We start from the raw sequence: 22,372 nt of genomic DNA on the forward strand, positions 1-22,372 counted from the left end.
ATCCAAAAGCTCCCTTTGTCAGAGTTTTGAGAGCTCCTACCCTGAAAATCTTGTTGGTGTCAAACATGCCCCTGGACCCAAATCTTGCTGTTCTACTCCAGGCCAACACGGCTCCCCACCTGAAATGTTCCCAAAACGGTGTGGGTGCAAAATGCTGCCAATCCAAGCAGATTGACAGCCGTTAATTAGTGACTATTTAGACAAACACCAAAGGATAGGGTTTTGTTTTTTTTTTAAAAAAACCAGCATTTATTTACGACCTATCTGTGTAACTGGGGACTGATGTAACTATCGAGGCCATCTTACAGGCAGCTGTACCACTGTGGTCTGGGCGCTTTTGCTCAATGGATTGCTTCGGAGCTTCTTCACAGCTTCATTGCCTTTCCATTCCTGTGCTGTCTTGTGTGTGCGTGCGTGTCTTTCCCCGCAAGGTTTCTCAAACCGCCTTTGGTCCCATGTTCCCACCCAAACTGCAGCGGAGGCATATTTTATTCCTTTCTGGGAACATCGATCTGTCCCTGTTCAAACTGTGCTGCCCACCCGGCTGCCCTTCTGGGCCGCTTCGCTCTCTCTTTTCATTTGCATGCCAGCCTGTGCCAGAGTGTTAGATCTCTGCTGGGCGAGCCTCTTTGGCATGGCTGGATGGGTAAAAGCAATCTAACACGTATCAGCAAACCCGTGGGACTTCAGGGAGTCTCCTGGGAGAGGAAAGGTGTCCCTGGATTTGTTTTCCATTTGGGGTGAGGAGAAGGTACAGTGGGGTGCGCTGAGAACATCCCACCGCAACCTCGACTGTTCTGAGCGAATCGCCGAGCAGATGGCCCGCCATGGCCGCAGCAGCCACCAACTTACTTGGAAAGTGATTTGTGCCCCCAAATGTGACCCCCCCCCCTAAACAGGACCTTGTCAACCAAATATCCGCGCTGCTCTTGGAAAGAAAGCCATTTGGCTGACAGTTTGAATTGCTGCCCTCACGGACTGCAGTGGTTATGGCAGCCGTCAATCTCCTGGGGAATTTACTTGTGTTCTGAAGGCCAAATTAGACGTGGCTGCCATGAGGAGGCAGCCGTCATTTTAAAGTCCTTTAAAAATGCCACAAGGCCCCAATCCTGATTGAGCCTGCTGTGGGCTGAGGCACTCCTGTCTGCCCCCCACCGCGCCTTATCCAGTGCTTTAAGGGCTGCCCCCCTGCAGTCGTTTTGCCTCGTGGGAAGACACAGGGAGGGGCAGCGCCTCAGCACGTAAGGCCAGAGTGGCGTTTTTAAATGACTTTAAAATGATGGCAGAGGCCTCATGGGGCCAATAAGGACACTGTCAAGTCTAGTTTGGCCCTAATTGTGATGCGGCGGCGCGTGTCATCACCGGAGTGCCTTCTAATGCACACAACACCGGTACTGCGCCAGCTGCACTGGTTACTGGTAGAATACCAGATCAGGTTCAAGGTCTTGGTATTAACCTATAAAGCCCTATGCGGACTGGGACTGGTGTATCTGCGGGACCTCCTCTCCCTATATGAGCCCCGGAGGACGCTTCGATCCAGCAACAAACAGCTGTTAATGGTCCCTGGCCCCAGGGAGGCCCACCTAGCGTCAACCAGAGCCCCAGGGCCTTTTCGATCCTTGCTCCAACCTGGTGGAACGCTCTGTCTAAAGAGACCAGGGCCCGGCTGGATTTGCTATCCTTCCGCTGGGCCTGCAAGATGGAGCTGTTCCACCAGGCATACAGTTGACGTTGGCTGGGCCTCCCCGCCGGCTGACTAGAGAAGAATGTGCCCCCCTACTAGAAGCACTTACCGCCCAGCCTTGTTAAATACCTTTGGAGGTGGCTGGGTGGTGGTTTTTGGAGAAGTCTGCTGCTGTATGGTTGTTGGGGGTTTTCCGGGCTGTCTTGCCGTGGTCTTGGCATTGTAGTTCCTGACGTTTCGCCAGCAGCTGTGGCTGGCATCTTCAGAGGTGTAGCACCAAAAGACGGAGATCTCTCAGTGTCACAGTGTGGAAAAGATGTAGGTCATTTGTATCTACTCAGGAGGGGTGGGGTTGAGCTGAGTCATTCTGTAAGAGTTTTCCAGGGTGTGGAATGCTAATGGCGGGAGGCTTCACTGTATCCTGAGGCGGTTCTTTTGCATATGGATTGGTGCTTGATGTGCTAATCTTCTCTGCAGGGCTATTGTCGGGTGTGGAGTGTTTTGTTGGCCTGGTGTTTTTCAGAACTGGAGCCCATGCTCTGTTCATTCTTAAGGTTTCTTCTTTCCTGTTGAAGTTTTGCTTATGCTTGTGAATTTCAATGGCTTCCCTGTGCAGTCTGACAAAGTAGTTGGAAGTGTTGTCCAGTATTTTGGTGTCCTGGAATAAGATACTGTGCCCTGTTTGAGTTAGGCTATGTTCAGCCACTGCTGATTTTTCAGGCTGTCCAAGTCTGCAGTGTCTTTCATGTTCTTTTATTCTTGTCTGGATGCTACGCTTTGTGGTCCCGATGTAAACTTGTCCACAGCTGCAGGGTATACGGTATACTCCTGCAGAGGTGAGGGGATCTCTGCTGTCTTTTGCTGATCGTAGCATCTGTTGTATTTTTCGGGTGGGTCTGAATACTGCTTGAAGGTTATGCTTTTTCATAAGCTTTCCCATCTGATCAGTAATTCCTTTGATATATGGCAAAAACACTTTTCCTGTGGGAGACTGTTTTTCTTTGGTTGTTTGATTCATCCTGGGTTTGATTGCTCTTCGGATTTCATTTCTGGAGTAGCCATTTGCCTGAAGTGCGTGGTTTAGATGATTAATTTCCTCATTGAGAAAGCGCGGCTCACATATCCGTCTTGCACGATCCACTAATGTTTTCATTATGCCTCTTTTCTGTCGGGGGTGGTGATTGGAGTTTTTGTGTAAGTACCGATCAGTGTGAGTTGGTTTCCTGTAGACCTTGTGACCTAACTGAAAGTTTGCTTTGCGGATGACCAAGGTATCCAGGAATGAGAGTTTTCCCTCACTTTCTTTCTCCATTGTGAATTGTATGTTCAGGTGGATGTTGTTGAGATGATTCAAAAACTCCATCAATTCTTCCTCCCCATGGCTCCAAATGATGAATGTATCATCCACAAACCGGAACCATACACTGGGTTTGTGGGGTGCTGATTCTAGAGCTGTTTTTTCAAAATGTTCCATGTAGAAGTTTGCTATAACTGGGCTGAGTGGGCTCCCCATGGCCACCCCATCCATCTGTTCATAGAATTCGTTGTCCCATTGGAAGTAACTGGTTGTCAGACAATGATGGAATAAGGCTGTTACATCCTCTGGGAAAATCTGATTAATCAGTGCAATAGTGTCTTTTACTGGAACCTTGGTAAACAGGGATACAACATCAAAACTGACAAGTATGTCTTGTGGATTGAGTTTCAGAGAACTGATTTTGTTGATGAAATCTGCTGAATCTTTGATGTAAGACGAGGTTTTCCCGATGTGGTCCTGCAGGAGATCTGCCAGATGTCTAGCTAATTCATATGTCGGTGAACCAATGGCACTCACAATGGGTCGGAGTGGGACTGAATCTTTATGTATTTTGGGGAGTCCATATAGTCTAGGTGGCTGTGCTTCTGTCTTGCATAGTTTGCTGTGCGTGTCGGGATGTAGTGAGGAATTCTTGATCAGCGCATTTGTTAGCCTGGTGATTTTGCAAGTGGGATCTCGTTTTAGTTTTTTGTAGGTGGAGGGGTCCAGGAGTTCCTTAATCTTCTTTTTGTATTCCTCCGTTTTCACGATCACTGTAGCATTGCCTTTATCAGCTGGTAGAATGATGATGTCTGGATCTGCATTGAGGGTCTTGATGGCATTTCTCTCCTTGCGTGTTATATTGCTGGTGGGAAGCTTTGCCTTTCGTAGAATCCTGGCTGTCTCTCCTCTTATTTCCTCAGCTTCCTCTTCAGGTAGATGACGGATGGCAGCTTCTACATTTGCAATGATGTCTTCCACAGGAATTCTGGTGGGGGTGACTGCAAAGTTTCCTCCCTTTGCCAAGATGGAGGTTTCTTCTGGTGAGAGTTGACGGTCTGTCAGATTGATGACAATCTAGAATCAGCACCCCACAAACCCAGTGTATGGTTCCGGTTTGTGGATGATACATTCATCATTTGGAGCCATGGGGAGGAAGAATTGATGGAGTTTTTGAATCATCTCAACAACATCCACCTGAACATACAATTCACAATGGAGAAAGAAAGTGAGGGAAAACTCTCATTCCTGGATACCTTGGTCATCCGCAAAGCAAACTTTCAGTTAGGTCACAAGGTCTACAGGAAACCAACTCACACTGATCGGTACTTACACAAAAACTCCAATCACCACCCCCGACAGAAAAGAGGCATAATGAAAACATTAGTGGATCGTGCAAGACGGATATGTGAGCCGCGCTTTCTCAATGAGGAAATTAATCATCTAAACCACGCACTTCAGGCAAATGGCTACTCCAGAAATGAAATCCGAAGAGCAATCAAACCCAGGATGAATCAAACAACCAAAGAAAAACAGTCTCCCACAGGAAAAGTGTTTTTGCCATATATCAAAGGAATTACTGATCAGATGGGAAAGCTTATGAAAAAGCATAACCTTCAAGCAGTATTCAGACCCACCCGAAAAATACAACAGATGCTACGATCAGCAAAAGACAGCAGAGATCCCCTCACCTCTGCAGGAGTATACCGTATACCCTGCAGCTGTGGACAAGTTTACATCGGGACCACAAAGCGTAGCATCCAGACAAGAATAAAAGAACATGAAAGACACTGCAGACTTGGACAGCCTGAAAAATCAGCAGTGGCTGAACATAGCCTAACTCAAACAGGGCACAGTATCTTATTCCAGGACACCAAAATACTGGACAACACTTCCAACTACTTTGTCAGACTGCACAGGGAAGCCATTGAAATTCACAAGCATAAGCAAAACTTCAACAGGAAAGAAGAAACCTTAAGAATGAACAGAGCATGGGCTCCAGTTCTGAAAAACACCAGGCCAACAAAACACTCCACACCCGACAATAGCCCTGCAGAGAAGATTAGCACATCAAGCACCAATCCATATGCAAAAGAACCGCCTCAGGATACAGTGAAGCCTCCCGCCATTAGCATTCCACACCCTGGAAAACTCTTACAGAATGACTCAGCTCAACCCCACCCCTCCTGAGTAGATACAAATGACCTACATCTTTTCCACACTGTGACACTGAGAGATCTCCGTCTTTTGGTGCTACACCTCTGAAGATGCCAGCCACAGCTGCTGGCGAAACGTCAGGAACTACAATGCCAAGACCACGGCAAGACAGCCCGGAAAACCCCCAACAACCATCGTTCTCCGGCCGTGAAAGCCTTCGACAATACATCTGCTGCTGTATGTTTTTCAAATATTTATATGATTTTATTGGTTTTAAAGCTATTTGTATTTTAAATTATTATACCGGTTGTAATCCGCCCTGAGCTTGCTGATGCGGGGAGGGCAGAATATAAATTGAATTAAATAAATAAGTAAATAAATAAACATATAAAATTCTTTTTCTCCTCTGCCCAACCCCCATGGAAAAAGACTATGTTGGAAACAAAGGAAATGTTTGTTGACATGCTGCCACACATCTCAGTTGTTTATTGTTGCACAGCACCCCAGAGAAAGATGCATGCAGAGAAGGAAAAACGGCCCCTTCTCCCCACGTCAGCCTGAGTCATTGACCAGGAGCGCAGTGCATTAGGGAAATCTGCCTCGTGGTTTCGCACTCGCTTCCCTGCAGCTTTCTGGCGATTGTCATTTCCCCAAGTAACCTTCCTCCTCCTGGGGAACCAGTTCAGAGACTGGCAATGACCTTTGTAGGCTTTGTTAAGGTAAGTTAAAAGACTGCTGGAGGGCATTGCTTGTTGTGATTCAAAAAAGGAGGTGGTGGATTGTCCAGCTAATGGAAACAAGCTGGCAGTGGTGGGGAATCAAACCCGACTCTCCAGATTAGAGTCCTGCCGCTCACCGCTACACCAACCCGGCACATATGCCAGGAGGGGAAAGGTGGCTGTGGGAATTTCTTGTGGCATCTCAATATAGCACTACAACACATGCTCAACAAAAGAAAAAAGACTGCCCTCAGCCATACAGTGTGTAAGGAATGTTGCAAAGAGGAACAGGGCAGGGCAGAGTTAAACTCGGTATGTGGATCCCCACACTGGAAACAAGGAAGACACAGGCAAGAGATGCAGTGTGGAAGACACTTATGGCTGCATCCACATAGCAAGCCACTATTTCCTCTACATTTCCCCTCCTCTCCCGTGCCACCACAAGGTTTTTAAAAAATCAGTAACTGCTGTTGAACTATTGCAGACTAATGTTCTAGTGAACTATTGCTAGGATCTCTGAAGTCCCAGCATTCATTTTTTAAAAAGTAAGATGGTATCCCTTTATGTTGCTGAGTTATAAGGTGCAGACAGCACATTTCCCCTTATATTTCAGCAAGGAAAGGGGCTTTTAAAAAATGAAAGCTGGGGAGAGACTACAGCAATGTTGTTGGAATATTTGTATGCACACTTTCACAACAGCTGTTACTGATTTTTCAAAAAGCCCTCTGGTGGCAGAGCAGGGAAATGGCGTCCATCACTGACTGCGCTGTACTGTATAGTTTAGTTTAGTTTTATTATTACGATCCAAGATCAAAATTTAGATCGGCATATATGGTAATATATAACAAATATTGCCCAGTTAGAAGGAATACAGTGAAGCGACCTGTCAAACGGCCACGAACTGTCACCTAACAGCTGAACTGATGACTGAAAATGCGGATCCCTGTTTGTGAGCTTTGAACGGGGTGCGAGACAAACCAGCCAAGTGTTTGGACATCCTTATTCCTGGGTGAGGCTGATTATCTAGACCCTTCCCCATCTGGGTTCCATCCTGGACATGCTGGCAACTATGCTGGTCCCCAAGAGATGATCTCTGTCACTAGACTGAAGGGGAATGTGTCCCATCTGGCCCTTTACTACTATTGATACTTACTTTTTTCTTGACTTTGCCAAAATAGGTTTAGGATTCACAGGGCTGTGTTGATTTAAATCATCCTCCAAGAACTGGGCTTCCTTCATTTCATCCCCAGAATCATACTTTTCTATTTATTCTTTTGTTTGCTACATAGAGTCTCTTTACATGAGATGCTGCAACGTGTGTCAAGAGATGCAATGTTAGCCGGGAAGAGTAGTTTTGAAAGGCAGAGCCGGCGGAGATCGCTCCAAGGGGGTGGATTCTCTCACAGTCCACCACTGCCTCTGGCGTACTGGACTGTCTCCCCTTCTGGAGCCTTTGCTCTGCTGCCCTCGCTGCTTAAAACTTTGAATTAACTGAGCCTTGGCAGCACTAAGGCTCCAGAAGGGGAGACAGTCCAGCATGCTGGAGATGGTGGAGGGCTGTGAGAGAATCTGTCCCCTCCAGAGCAATCTCCGCCGGCTCTGTCATTTAAAACTATGCTTCCTAGCTAACATTGTGTCTCCTGACACATGAAAAACATGTATTGTGTAGAGAGACTCTTAGTTCAAGGAAGAGTTCTGTGAAACTCCAAAGTACAATTATGATTTTATGAACATTGTTTGATCCAAATAAAGATATTGTTTACTGGCAGGTTGGGTACTTTGTGGCAGTTCCTTCTTTTAATCTGAATGAAGTTTGGATTGGTTCCTTTTCAGCCAGTCTTTCGCTTAATTCAGTTAGAATTCCTTCCACTGAGAGGCTATGTCATTGGCTCAAGGACAACACTGTGTCCCACATCTCTGGAGGTGCCAGATTTAAATCTCTGTGCCCTGATTTCCAAACCTAAACTTCCGGTTCTGGTCCTTGAGGCTTATCCAGCACCTAACTTGACCTTCCTTTAGGCACCAGGCCAAACCACTCCTTTTTAGCTTGCCATCTAACTGAGTTCAATCTTTATGGCGTGTGTCTAGCCTGAGCAATGAGTGTGTGTCTGTCTCTGTGTGCAGACTGTTCAATGTTTTGTGCTGTTTTAATATCCTGGCTTGGTTTTAATGCTTGGTTGTTATTACTTTGGTTTGTTTTTCCTAATTCGTATGGTTTTGTTTTACTGTTTTGATTGTGAACTGCCCCCGGCGGGTCTCAGGTGGTCTATAACATTTCTAGTTAAGCAGTGCTTTAGCATATACAACAATGTATTGCTTCTGTAATCCTGACAACAGCCCTGCTAGGTAGGCCAGCATTTTCTTCCCATATTGCAGAGTGGCTTGCCTAAGGCTGGTGGTGAAGCACAGGTCCTAGGAGAGATTCGAAGCGGACTCTTCCTGCTTCACCAGGTCAATTATGGCAGGCCGAGAGCACCTGCTCCTTTCCATGTCTGCTTTTCTTTCTCTTCAGCTTGTGGGAAACGGCCTCTGGCTCCCAGCCATGGTGGCAGCATGCGGATCGTGGGAGGCATTGATGCCCTGCCTGGAGCGTGGCCGTGGCTTGTTAGCATCCAGATCCCAACATCCAGGGGACCTCGGCACTCGTGCGGAGGATCCCTTCTCACTGCCCGCTGGGTCCTCACTGCAGCCCACTGCTTCAAGACCAAGAGGAGGTGAGCAAGAGGGCCCCCTGCCTGCCTGCCTGCCCGCCTGCCGGGAGCCCCCCAAACGAGGAGCCGTGCTTTCCCGACCCTGGCGGGGCTCACACAAGCTACCTGCCAGCAGTCAGCAGATTTATCTTCTGTACTGTGGCCGTTGCCTTGATCCTTACATACTTACTCCCCCCCCCAAAAAAAACCTTTAAAAGTGCTTTCAAGCCTTATGGCACATCTGCACAAAGATTCTGTAAAGATGTCTGGACAGCGGGAGAAATCAGTAGGTGAATTCGGCACACCACTGGTGCAGGGCGTGACTCCAGTCTGTGCCCCCCGGTGCCCTGTTGCAGGGCAGGCATCTTCTGTGCCCCACCAGGTCAAAAGAGGACGATCTCCCTCCCCCACAGAGCCAGTACCTGCATGCTGCTAGAGGTGACATCCCTCAGCATGTGGCCGAGTGGCATTGAGCTTGTCTGGTCAGATGTGAACATTTATACAGTAGTGGGCTTTTTGTTTAGATATTTATACTCTACTTTTCTACCCAATGGGGACCCAAAGCAGCTTACAACATCACCCCCCCATGTTTTTATCTTCACAGCAACCCTGTGAGGTAGGTTAGGCTGAGAGAGAGTGAATGGCCTTAGCTCCTGTGTCCAGCTGGGGATCTGAATGAAGGCCTCCCCCGTCCTAGCCCCGTGCTCCGACTGCTGTGCCCTGCTGGCTGTGGCATCTGAGCAGCATTGCCCAGACAAAGGCCTTCGGCTGGGCTTTGGGGGCGAAGTGGCTGAAGGGTCTGCCGAGGCTGGGGGGTCCAGCGAGGGGTGGGAGGGCTCCGTTGGAAAGACCCTCACGCCCGTTGCGCTTTGTCTGCATGCAGCTCCTTGAATCGCTGGAAGGTTGTAGTGGGAGCCACGGATCTGTCCAAGTTGCCCCCGGCAGTCCAGCTCCGCTCGGTGCGCAAGGTGGTCATCCACACAGACTACAACCCACGCACAGAGGCCAACGACATCGCCTTGATGCAGCTCAAACGCCCGGTGGCCTTCAGCGACTTTGTGCAGCCGGCCTGCCTGCCTCATATCACCATGAGCACCCACCTCTTCTCCAGCTGCTACATCAGCGGCTGGGGCACCACCATGCAGAACAGTGAGCAACGGGGCACGGGGGCAGGGGCGTGGCTATGCATCTATGAGGCCGCCTGTCACCAAGTCGGGCCGCAGGTCCCTGTCGCTGAGGTGGTCTCTTCTGACTGGCAGAGGCTCCTCCGGGTCTGAGGCAGAGGAGGATCTTTTCCTGCTAGCTATGCTCTTTTCACTGAAGACATCAGGGACTGAGCCGAGGTCTGTTTTGCATGCAAAGCAGGGGCTCTGCCATCGAGCCACGTCCCCATTTTCACATCTGGAACTGCATCCATGCAGACAGAAATAGGACAGGGTGGGCAAAGCTGCTGCTGAGGGTGGCTGTTGTCTCGCTCGGGGTTCTGGAGTGGAAGCTGGAGGGTCTGTTCTTTATTCCTCCTCCTGCTCTGGGAGAGCAAGAGCTGGGCGAAGCACTGACCGGCAGGAGCTTTAAAGGAGAACAAAGAGGCCAAAATCCCCCAGCCAGCCACATGAGCTGGATCTGATCAAGGTGCCACTGACTATGCTGGAGACAACGGGGTCCCGGAAGCTGGGGAGGGAGATGAGGCTGAGCAGACAGAGCAGCGCCTGGAGGAAGCTGACGACAATGTTCCCTTTCCTCACAGGCGTGAAGACATCCGACATCCTGCAGGAGGCCAGAGTGAATATTCTGAACACTACAAAATGCAACAGCAGCGACTGGTACAGTGGAGCCATGAGCCCCCACACCCTGTGTGCAGGGTATGAGGAAGGGGGCATTGACAGCTGCCAGGTAACAAAGCATCCGCCATCCCCAGGATTTTTCAGGGCAATGGGAGCCTGAGGGTGCGCGCGCACGGCCTGCTCTTCTGCCCAAAGAGGATCAGTTCAAAAAACCCAGCATAATAAAAACCAGAAACTCAATAACACCCATCAAGTCATCACTGCCTCAGAGAAACTCAGACCACAGCAGAATTGCTTATCTGCTGCTCCAGACGGTCTCTGGAAGAGTAACACGCCAGCAGTGGGGGGGGGGGGCACGGGGGCGCGGGGGGCGGGTGTGTAGGGCTCCCCAGGGCAGTGGCACAACCACAGAAATGCTTTTCTCTCACACACACCTTTTCTATTGCTGTGCCTCATGAGAGCCAAGCTACAAGTGACGCCTGACACAGGTTGGACACTTGTCAGCTTCCCTCAAGTTTTGATGGGAAATGTAGGCGGCATCCTGGTCTTGCAGCTGTAATGGAGAGCCAAGCTGTAAAACCAGGACGCCTGCATTTCCCATCAAAACTTGAGGGAAGCTGACAAGTGTCCAACCTGTGTCAGGCGTCACTTGTAGCTTGGCTCTTAGGGAATGTCCTGAGTTCTTTCTCACGCACATGCACAGTCCACTTTCTCCGCTGTCTTGGAAGGCCCCCCCCCCATTCTTAAGCAGATCTTTGTCTCATTCTAGAGGTCCACACTCTGCTGCTCTCACTCTTTTTATCAGCTGGGAATTGATTGTTGCAGATAAAAAATTCACAAGGTTTTTGAGGACGAGTCAATCCCTTCTCTGCTGAGCTTACTCAGGCGCCTTTATTTATTTATTTATTTATTTTATTTACATCATTTATAGTCCACCTTTCTCACTGAGACTCAAGGCGGATGACATAGTGCAAGATTAGTACAATTAGTATAATAAAAAAAAAAAGGCCAAGGCTATGCTCGGGAGTATTAGGAAGGGAACTGAAAACAAATCGGCTAGTATCATAATGCCCCTGTAGAAATCAATGGTACGGCCTCATTTGGAATAGCGTGTACAATTCTGGTCACCACACCTCAGAAAAGATATAGCACTGGAAAAAGTGCGGAAAAGGGCAACTAGAATGATTAAAGGGACGGAACACTTCCCCTATGAAGAAAGGTTAAAGTGCTTGGGGCTCTTTAGCTTGGAGAAACGACGACTGAGGGGTGACATGATAGGGGTTTACCAGATTATGCATGGGATAGAGAAGGTAGAGAAAGAAGTATTTTTCTCCCTTTCTCACAATACAAGAACTCGTGGGCACTCAATGAAATTGCTGAGCAGTCGGGTTACAATGGATCAAGAAGTCCTTCTTCACCCAAAGGGTGATTAACGCATGGAATTCACTGCCACAGGAGGTGGTGGCAGCCTCAAGCATAGACAGCTTCAAGAGGGGATTGGATACACATATGGAGCAGAGGACCATCAGTGGCTCTTAGCCACAAGGTATAGATGGACCTCTCTGTCTAGGGCAGTGATGCTCTGTATTCTTGGTGTTTGGGGGCGGGCAATCAGTGGGAGGGCTTCTAGTGTCCCTTCCCCACTGGCAGACCTCCTGAGGACACCTGGTTTTTGGCCATTGTGTGACACAGAGTGTTGGACTGGACGGGCCATTGGCCTGATCCAACATGGCTTCCCTTATGTTTTTATGTTCTTATCAAGGACATTCCCCTAAACAGTGTCATAGGGCAAATAAACACAAGTTTACAAAGAGAGAGCATGAGTAAGAATCCAATACAGAGTTGAAGAAATGCTGAAAGAGAACATAATCAATTCTAGGGCTGACATTAGATAACATGAAACATGGGTAGCTCACAGAAGCACATGTTTAAAGTAAATGGGTAGAATGTAAGGCAACATAGTGGTGAAGTCTACGGTCCCTAACTAATTAGCAAAGCGTCTGAGACCCCTTTAAACAATATTTATTGGGTCACTATTATCTACATGTAGGGGTGAGCAGTCTGGATCCAGGATTTGGGTGGGGGAAAGCAAATTTATCCTATGATAGTAATCACAAGGGTGGGCGGGCTTCTCTTTGGGGGCAGGGGTAAGATACCAGAGGCTTCCCTGAAAACCATAACTTTGGTTGTTGTGGGTTTTCCGGGCTGTATTGCCGTGGTCTTGGCATTGTAGTTCCTGACGTTTTGCCAGCAGCTGTGGCTGGCATCTTCAGAGGTGTAGCACCAAAAGACAAGAGATCTCTCTGTGTCACAGTCACTGAGATCTCTCAGTGTCACAGTGTCACTGTGACACAGAGATCTCTGTCTTTTGGTGCTACACCTCTGAAGATGCCAGCCACAGCTGCTGGCAAAACGTCAGGAACTACAATGCCAAGACCACGGCAATACAGCCCGGAAAACCCACAACAACCATTGTTCTCCGGCCGTGAAAGCCTTCGACAATACAACCATAACTTTCTTGAGGTGATGATAGACTGCAACAGGAGGGGTCCTTGGTCCTAGCAGCAAACCTCTGTTGACGCCCAGGTCTGCACCTTGGCCACAGGTGTGGGGTGACCCCATTGTGGCTCACTCAACACATTCTTGACTCCTGGTCCTGTCTTCTTTCCTTAGGGAGACAGTGGAGGGCCATTAATGTGCAAAACAACATCAACGCCCCTGTATTACGTGGTTGGGATCACCAGCTGGGGCAAAGGCTGTGGCCAGGCCAACAATCCAGGGATATACACATCTACCCGGCATTTCCTTGAATGGATCTTGGGAATGATGGTGGAGTATGAAGAGGTCAAGACGACAAAAGGCCTATCAGGTCAAGACGACAGGCCCATCAGGCCCAAAGGCCCAAAGGTCAAGACGACAAAAGGCCCATCAGGTCAAGACGACAGGCCCATCAGGCCCAAAGGCCCAAAGGTCAAGACGACAAAAGGCCTATCAGGTCAAGACGACAGGCCCATCAGGTCAAAAGGCCCAAAGGTCAAGACGACAAAAGGCCCATCAGCATTTCGAACTGAGCAACCTGCTCCTTCTAGCCCTTGGCCAGCTGGGATCACGCTACTTCCTTTTAGAACACCAGTGGCTACTACAAATGCCCCCAAACATTTCCCAAAGGAGGGCAAGGTCAACGTACCCATAGGTGCCCCTTCAGCATCATCCTACGTTCCTTCAACACTTGCCACCAAGTGGAAGCGCAAAGGTACCGGCACAGGAAGGCTGAAGACAAGCTTCAGCACCCCCTTTCTCACACCATCTACAGAAACCCCATATATCGTTTCCAAGGACGTTACCACCCTAGAATCCCAGTATATTCCTAAAGAACTATCTCCTACCCTTCCAGAGCCCCCCTCAGCCCCTTCAGAACCTACTATCGCCCTGGAACCCCCCTATATCCCTAAAGAACTATCTCCTACCCTTCCAGAGCCCCCTTCAACCCCTTCAGGAGCAACCATCACCCTGGAACCCCCCTATATTCCTAAGGAACTATCTCCTACCCTTCCAGAGCCCCCTTCAACCCCTTCAGGAGCAACCATCACCCTGGAACCCCCCTATATTCCTAAGGAACTATCTCCTACCCTTCCCAAGCCCCCCTCAGCCCCTTCAGGAGCAACCATCACCCTGGAACCCCCCTATATCCCTAAAGAACTATCTCCTACCCTTCCCAAGCCCCCCTCAGCCCCTTCAGGAGCAACCATCACCCTGGAACCCCCCTATATCCCTAAAGAACTATCTCCTACCCTTCCAGAGCCCCCCTCAGCCCCTTCAGGAGCAACCATCACCCTGGAACCCCCCTATATCCCTAAAGAACTATCTCCTACCCTTCCCAAGCCCCCCTCAGCCCCTTCAGGAGCAACCATCACCCTGGAACCCCCCTATATCCCTAAAGAACTATCTCCTACCCTTCCAGAGCCCCCTTCAACCCCTTCAGGAGCAACCATCACCCTGGAACCCCCCTATATCCCTAAAGAACTATCTCCTACCCTTCCAGAGCCCCCTTCAACCCCTTCAGGAGCAACCATCACCCTGGAACCCCCCTATATCCCTAAAGAACTATCTCCTACCCTTCCAGAGCCCCCTTCAACCCCTTCAGAAACAGATTTCACTCTAGATCCCCCATACATTCCTGAAGAAATACCTCCAATTATTCCAGAGTTCCCTTCAACCTCAAAAAGAAAGCATTCTTGGCCAAAACGGACTGCTAAGCATCCACACACGCAAGAGCCAACTGTCAGTTTGGATCCCCCTTTCATCCCTTCAGAATTGCCACCCCCTGCCATTGAACCTCCATTTGTCCCCCCAGAGACAATTATCACCATAGAACCCCCATATTTTCCTCAGGAATCCAGCCCCACGCCTCCAACCCCTCCATACATTCCTAAAGAAACGTTTCCCTCATCTCTTGAGGCTCCCTATATCCCTCCCGAGACACCGGCAAGGCTCCCACCTCCCTATATCCCCCCAGATATGCCCAAAACTACGCTGGAGCCCCCTTTTGTCCCTCCTGAGCCCACAGGAATCTCTCCAAAGTCAGGTCTCATCACAGAGTCTCCGTACATCCCACCACCGGAGACTTCCTCTCTGGACTTCCCTTACGCTCTTCCAGAGCTCCCCTACACACCTCCAGTTCCTCCCTATGTCCCTCCAGAAAACAGTATTCCTCCAGAGCCTCAGTATATACCCTCAGAGGTACCATACACTCCTCCAGAGCCCCAGTACGTGGTTCCAGATCCCCCATATTTTCCCCAAGAGCCTATGGAGGCACTCAAGCCTTCATACGGCCCTTCAGAAGGTTCTGGGCAGCCGGAGGCTCTCAAGGAACTTTTTGAAGACTACAAAGCCGGACCTCCAGATCTACCTGCCAGTGGGTCAATCCCGCCCCCACTAAGACACTCCACATAGGCAGGATATCCTGCCAAGAGCCCTCGGCGCTTCGGATCCTCAGGCAGTTCTTTGACGGGCAGTCCTCCGCAGAGCCAGTGCCCAGAACTTCCCTGGATTCCCAAGGACACGGGAGAAGGAAGGCATTAGGAAACCTCAGCTGATTTCTTGGCAGATCCAGGACTTCTGCATGAACCTCTGGAAGGGCCCCTCTCTCGTATGAGAGCGGGGCGGGGGCGGGGGGGTAGGCGTGCAACCCGCCCCGGTCGGCTACCGTGCATGTAGGTGTGTCAGAGTAAAAGACGGTGGAAAAGTCGCTCTGCCTTCGTCTTGTCTGTTTCGTCATGAGCAGCCAGAAGATTGCTGGTGTGTGTGCGCGCGTACATGTGTGCGTGCATTACTCAGGCAGAAGGAGTTCTGAGAAGGTGCCTGAGGGTGACCCCCGTGAGTGGAGCCCATTCAGAGCTCTGCACGTGGGGCCGGAAGTCTGACTAAGCTGCAAAAAGCTCTTTGCTCCGAGGCAGCTGTGCTTGTCTGCTGCAGCCCAGACCAGCCCCCTGGAGGCTAATGAGGCAGGACTCGGGTCCAGCAGCTCCGTAGCAGTTCTCAGGGACCAGAGCCGAATCCCGGTTCCAGAAATCCCTTTCCCAGGTCCTTCCGAGTGGAGAACGGGGGATGGTTTTAGTCGAGGAATGACAGCGTCCCCCGCAGCTTGTGTGGCAACTAGGAACTGGCTCCATGGGGGGGGGGGGGGGAATCTGAGACAGCATGTTTTTTTAATGGTCATAAATTCATTGATTTATTTTCGATTTATATTCCACCCTCCCCACACCAGGGGGCTCAGGGAGGATTACAAACACATGCAAATTAAAATACATAAAACCATTAATATAAGTTAACCGTAAAAACATCCAGAATTATACAATTTAAAATAAATGAAAACATGAACATAGCAGCACAAAAATCCAACCGACCCAGCCTTAATCATCCCCAGAGCATCTTAGCAGTAAAGGAGATTACTAAATGGGGGTATTGGTCGTGGGGAGGGCCCAATCCACCATCAACTGGCCAGGGGGGCTCCGCCTAGCACCTCCCATATGCCTGGTGGAACAACTCTGTCTTTTAGGCCCGGTGGAAAGATAACAAATCCTGCCAGGCCTTGGTCTCATTAGACAGAGCGTTCCACCAGGCTGGGGCCAGGACTGAAAAGGCCCTGGCCCTAGTTAATGCCAGGCGGGCCTCCCTGGGGCCAGGGACCCTTAGCAGACGTTTATCACTGGAACGAAGAATCCTTTGGGTTCATACAGAGAAATCCAGAGGAGTTAGCTGTATTTGTAGTTGCAAAATAGTAAAGACTAACCAACTTTATTGTAGCATAAGCTTTCAAAAACCACAGCTCTCCCTCAAATGCATTGTCAGCTTTCGAGAACCACAGCTCTCTTCATCAGATGCATCATCAGATGCATCTGATGAAGAGAGCTGTGGTTCTTAAAAGCTGTCGATGCATCTGATGAAGAGAGGTGTGGTTCTTGAAAGCTGATGATGCATCTGATGAAGAGGACTGTGGTTCTCGAAAGCTTATGCTACAATAAAGTTGGTTAGTCTTAACGATGCTACTGGACTCTTTACTGTGTTTTTCAAAGGTACCAATTGTTCATAAATATGAAATATAACATTGTACAACCACAGGTATGGTTAGAAGCCGCTCACTATGAGTATAGCAATCTTTGGAAATGCAGGACCTTTGGGGTACTCTGAACAGTGGCGAATCCTAACAGGTGGTTTCCGGTAAAAGACAAGGAAATCCAAAGTCTTCCCTTCAGGCCATGCAGGGATTCCGTTTTCCTTGTATGCTTGGCGGGTACTCCTCCAACTAGGGTTGCCAAGCTCCGGATGGGTCCTGGAGTTCTCCCAGAATTACAACTGATTGTCACACTGCAGTTCGCCTGGAGAAAGACGTGACTCCAGAGACGGACTCTGTGGCATCACATCTCTGCTGAGCCCCTTCCCCAAGCTCCACCTCCACTGCTCTCAAATCTCCAAGAATCTTCCAAACCAGAATTGACAACCGGCCTTCAACTCCTTGTGCTCACGCAGCTTGCGGGATGCTCTTTGGCTTAATTTAAATTAATTAGATTTTTTTTGCCCGTGTTCCCCATGAATGGGCTCAGGGCAGGTTACAACATTATATATTGGGGCAATAAATTAAAGCCATACATAATACAAGAGAAAAATACACCATTTCATAATTCCAATACAAAAGTTGGAATACAATCTATGGCATAGCACGTGGTGGTTCATCGTAATCCATTCCCTCGTTGGCAGTTCCCTCAGCTCAGTCTCCAGGGCTGCTCTCACCTGTGGCTGTCCAGGTGACTCACACAGGGGGTGAAGATTTGGGCACTTCTTTAAATAATATCTTAACTACCAGACAACCAAAAACGTGAATACCCCTTTCTTTGCCAGCCTCCAAGTGGGGGCTGGAGTCCTTCCAGAACCCAACCACTCTTCAGACTACAGAGATCCGTTTCCCTGGAGGAAATGGCAGGGAGAGGAATGACGGGAAGAAGTGATCCCACCGGAAGGGGAGGCGTTGGAGGAGCTGACCTTTGACCTGGCTGTGACGTCACAGGACATAACACCATAAGATAAGACTAGCCTGATGGCTGTGCTTCGCTATGGTATTTAACGACTATAGATCCAGTTATAATACTTATGGGTATGTAACATTTTTGAGTGGGGGGGGGAGTTGGTTTTGTAGTATAATAGCATAGTACCTGAGCTTCACAAAAGCATTTGAATAAAGCGAAGTGTGATAATGCCAAAAATGGATGAAGTGAAATTCGAAATGTAACAGTTATTTACGAGATTTTTAAAAGGAAAAGAGTGTAGTGCAAGAAATAAAGTGAAAAATACGTACAACCTTATTTTTCTACTGGAGGACCTCTTTGTAGACCACATTGGTGGTTTCCCCCTCAGGTGTTGGGATCACCAGGCTGCTGGGTGAGCTCACTCTGGAGCAGGCCACGTAGAAGTGCCCGTGTGAGAAGCGGTCCTCCCTCAAGTCAGTTCCTGCCACCTTCAGTGTCTGCCCCTGGGACGTGTTGATCATCATAGCAAAGCAGGCCTTGAGGGGGAACTGCAGTCTCTTGAATTCAAAGGGGTTCTCTGATGGTATGAGTGGTATGAACACCGACTCCCGCCCCCCTCCTCAAGCACTGCTGGTGAACAACGTGGCCTCGACGAGCTTCCTGTGGAGGGCTTTCACTCACAGTCTGGTGCCATTGCAGTTTGGTTTGATGGAGGTTCTGGAGCAGCATCACTGGAGCCCCCACTGAGGAGAAGCTTGTGGGCTGGGAAGCCAGGAGGGTTGAGAGTGTTGAGGAACTCCATGGGGTAGTGGACCACGTCATCCATTTGCACCACTGAGTCCTCAGATCTGTACTCCATTTCTGCCCCTTCGAGGGACTTAAGGTGTGTTTCATTAATGATGGCAGCCTTGTTGTTCTTGGGGGTCAGAATGGCACGCTGGCACAGCCGGTCCATGGACTTCTCCATGATAGTGACGATATCGGGGTATATGGCGGCTGTTAGGTCTGCTAGGGTTGTCACTACTGTGCCCAGATCTGCAGGGATGGCCACCTTTCCCTTGAACTCAGGACATTCTCTGTTCCCTGTCTTTAGTAGGAGTTCAGAGAATTCACCAGTGGGCACCTTGCCTCTCAAGTGGACCCCCATGTTCTTTCTTAGTGAGAGTTTCTTGATGAGGGGCCACAGATACGACGCCTTGACACACACGGTAACCTCATCAGCTCGAGTTCCCCTTGGGACTACTGGCAGAGTCTGCCAGAAGTCTCCAGCCAGCAGCCCGGTGACTCCCCCCCCCCATCACTCTCTCGTTGCCCCTGACATCTTTGAGGGTTATGCTCAGTGCCTCCAAACACCCCTTCCTCCTTTTAGCACGGCGTATCCCGCACGATGTCTGCCGGGAGGCTTCTTGGGGGCACTTAGAGGTGATGGCTGCAAGAGGTGTGAGGTGGAGTTGGACTGAGGGAGGGGTGGTGTGGGGGGCACTTTGGCAGGTTCATGTGAGAGGTTCGCATTGAAATGGCCCCTAGAAAGGTCGTGCACCATCTCCCCACGAACATTTGAAAACTCAGCTGCCATACAGATTTTTACATAAAACTCCTATTCAAGAGTCTTGTACTGTCTTTCTTCAGCTGCCCGCAGTTTCCTTGAGGTGATTTTTACCTCAGAACACAGAGTTCCACCAATCAGGCCGCATATGCAAATGACCTCAGGGCGGAGTGGCTGAGTTGGCAGTTGGTGGCGGGCGGGGGGTGGGGAGCAGCCTGCCGGCCACACAGGGAAGCTGGATCCCTAGGGGAAAACACATTTTGCCCCTTTTTACCCCCTTAGGGGCGAATTTCTTAAAACTCCTTCTTAGTGAGCCTCTACACCACAAAAGGAACGTCCTCCCCAAATTTCAGGTTTCTAGGTCCAGGAGTTTGGGCTGGGCATGGATGAGTCAGGATACTTATCTTTATATAGAGAGACTCTAGATCCAGAGGAGTTAGCCCTGTTAGTCTGTAATTGCAAAATAGTAAAGAGCCCAGTAGCACCTTTAAGACCAACCAACTTTATTGTAGCATAAGCTTTTGAGAACCACAGCTCTCTTCGTCAGATGCATTGTCAGATGCATCTGATGAAGAGAACTGTGGTTCTCAAAAGCTTATGCTACAAATACTCTGGTTTCTCCTCAGATAGATGGTTGTCACGACAGACACTGAGAGATCTCTGTCTTTTGGTACTACACCTCTGAAAATGCCAGCCACAGCTGCTGGCGAAACGACAGGAACTACAATGCCAAGACCACGGCTATACAGCCCGGATAATCCACAACAACCATCGTTCTCCGGCCGTGAAAGCCTTCAACAATATCTCTTCAGATCGCTTATGCTACAATAAAGTTGCATCTGATGAAGAGAGCTGTGGTTCTCGAAAGCTTATGATGATACGTTGGATGGGTTTGAGCTTAAAATCATCAGTGATCTACAACCCATCTTGGAAAATGATGCCTATCTCTCACAAGCCCTGGGTGGAAGACTTCTCCTTGCCTACAGACAGCCCTCCAACCTTAAATGACTTCTCACTTACAACCATGAATCGGCTAGCAGAGTCAACAACACAGGTACCAGACAGACCCAGATGCCAGCTCTGCCCTTATATCTACCCAGGAAATACAATTACAGGACCAAATGGCGTCAACTACACTGTCTCTGGCTCTTACAACTGCTCATCCTCCAATCTGATATATGCCCTCATGTGCCAACAATGCCCCTCTGCTCTGTACATTGGACAAACCAGCCAACCTCTGCGCAAAGGAATAAATGGACACAAATCTGACATTAAAAAATGGCAACATCCAGAAACCAGTGGGAGAACACTTTAATCTACTAAGACATTCCATCAAGGACTTAAAGGTCACTGTAGTTCAACAGAAACCTTTCAAAAACAGAATCCAACAGGAAGCTGCTGAATTGGAATTCATATGTAAATTTGACTCAGTCAGGCTTGGATTGAATAGAGACTATGAATGGTTATCTCATTATCAGAAGTAACTGTTTGCATCTACTCCTCCCTCCCCTCTCCACCTATATATCTGACCAGTTTCTTCTTGCCCTCCATGCATCTGACAAAGAGAACTGTGATTCTCGAAAGTTTATGCTACAGTAAAGTTGTTTAGTCTTAAAGGTGCTACTGGACTCTTTTCTATTAAGACTAAAGACACCCACTTTCTCTGGCGGGAACTTCTCTCAAAGCCTAAGTGGTCCTATGCTAACTAGCTATCTGACTAAACAAACAGAATAACAATTTAACTCTTTCATGCCTGAGCGTAGGACACTTGCAAAAAATCCAACACCCATTGTGCAAGGTCACTTCCTACAGACAAAATGTGGGCCGGAGTAGGCATGCCACACAGCCTCCATTAATTGCTCTTTACATTTCTACATTCCTGATCTCCTGGTCAGTTGGCATGCCACACGGGAAGACTCAGGGAGTAGTTTAAATGTGTAACAATAAGTCTCTCACCATTCACAGAGCACAACAACATTCCCATACACTCTAAGTAACATTCTCCTATGCTCAGAGGCTCATGATGTACCTTTCTTTCCGTTATGCTTCCTAGATAAGACAAAAGTCTGATCACAGCATATTTTGCTTAGTTGGCTGAGAATGGAATGTGTAACTTGTAACTGTTGCTATAGCCATATTTGGGCATCCGGGACTTCCTGAACACGAGCTAATAAAACTCTCGCCTCCATCTTTGGAGGGACAGACTTCGCATCCAGATCCTGCCTCGTGTCGTTACTACAGTACTTGGCTGGCAGAGTGCCAAGGAAGTCCAGGGCTGCTACGCAGAGGCAATGGCAAACCACCTCTGTTCACCTGTTGCCTTGAAAACCCAGGGTCAGAAACTTGCTTGCCGCTGCTGAGTAGGGATCTCAGGTGCCTGCTGGTGGTGGATGAACTCCCAGCGGGCTACCACTGTGCCTACCACTCACTGGCAATCTGTGGGAGGTAGCAAGACGCCCAGTGATGGCATGTACTCCCGGCGGGGCGTGATGTCATTTCTGGAAGTGATGTCATCACTTACCAGCACTTTCACGTGTTGGCAACATTATGATGTAACTTCTGGAAGTGACGCCATCACATCGGTGTCATGCCAGAACTGCTCTGGTTTTGGGGTAAAAGCTCTATCCTTTTTGCCCCAAACCATAGCTTCATCACTGACATGAAGATATCATTTCCAGGTGCAAAGGAAATGATGTCATTACATTTCTGGTGATTTAATGAAGTCACTGGCAAGAGCTTGCGGAAGCCAGTAAGTTCCCCTGGTTTCCCCCTCTATTTTCCCCTTGGTGGCCAGATGAGCAATGGGGGAGGGGGGGAGGCAGTGGCTGAGGATGGAAGATCCTTGCCCCTGTTGGTGGGGGAGGGAGCTGGTTCTATGTAAAGTGGAAATGCACAGATGGAAGACTGCAGTCCCTGGTCATAATTCTGTCTTTCTAGATATGCTATGCTATGCTACTTCTTACCTTTAGAAT

The sequence above is a fragment of the Eublepharis macularius genome, chromosome 9 (genome assembly GCF_028583425.1).
Source record: "Eublepharis macularius isolate TG4126 chromosome 9, MPM_Emac_v1.0, whole genome shotgun sequence".
Lineage (NCBI taxonomy): Eukaryota > Metazoa > Chordata > Lepidosauria > Squamata > Eublepharidae > Eublepharis > Eublepharis macularius.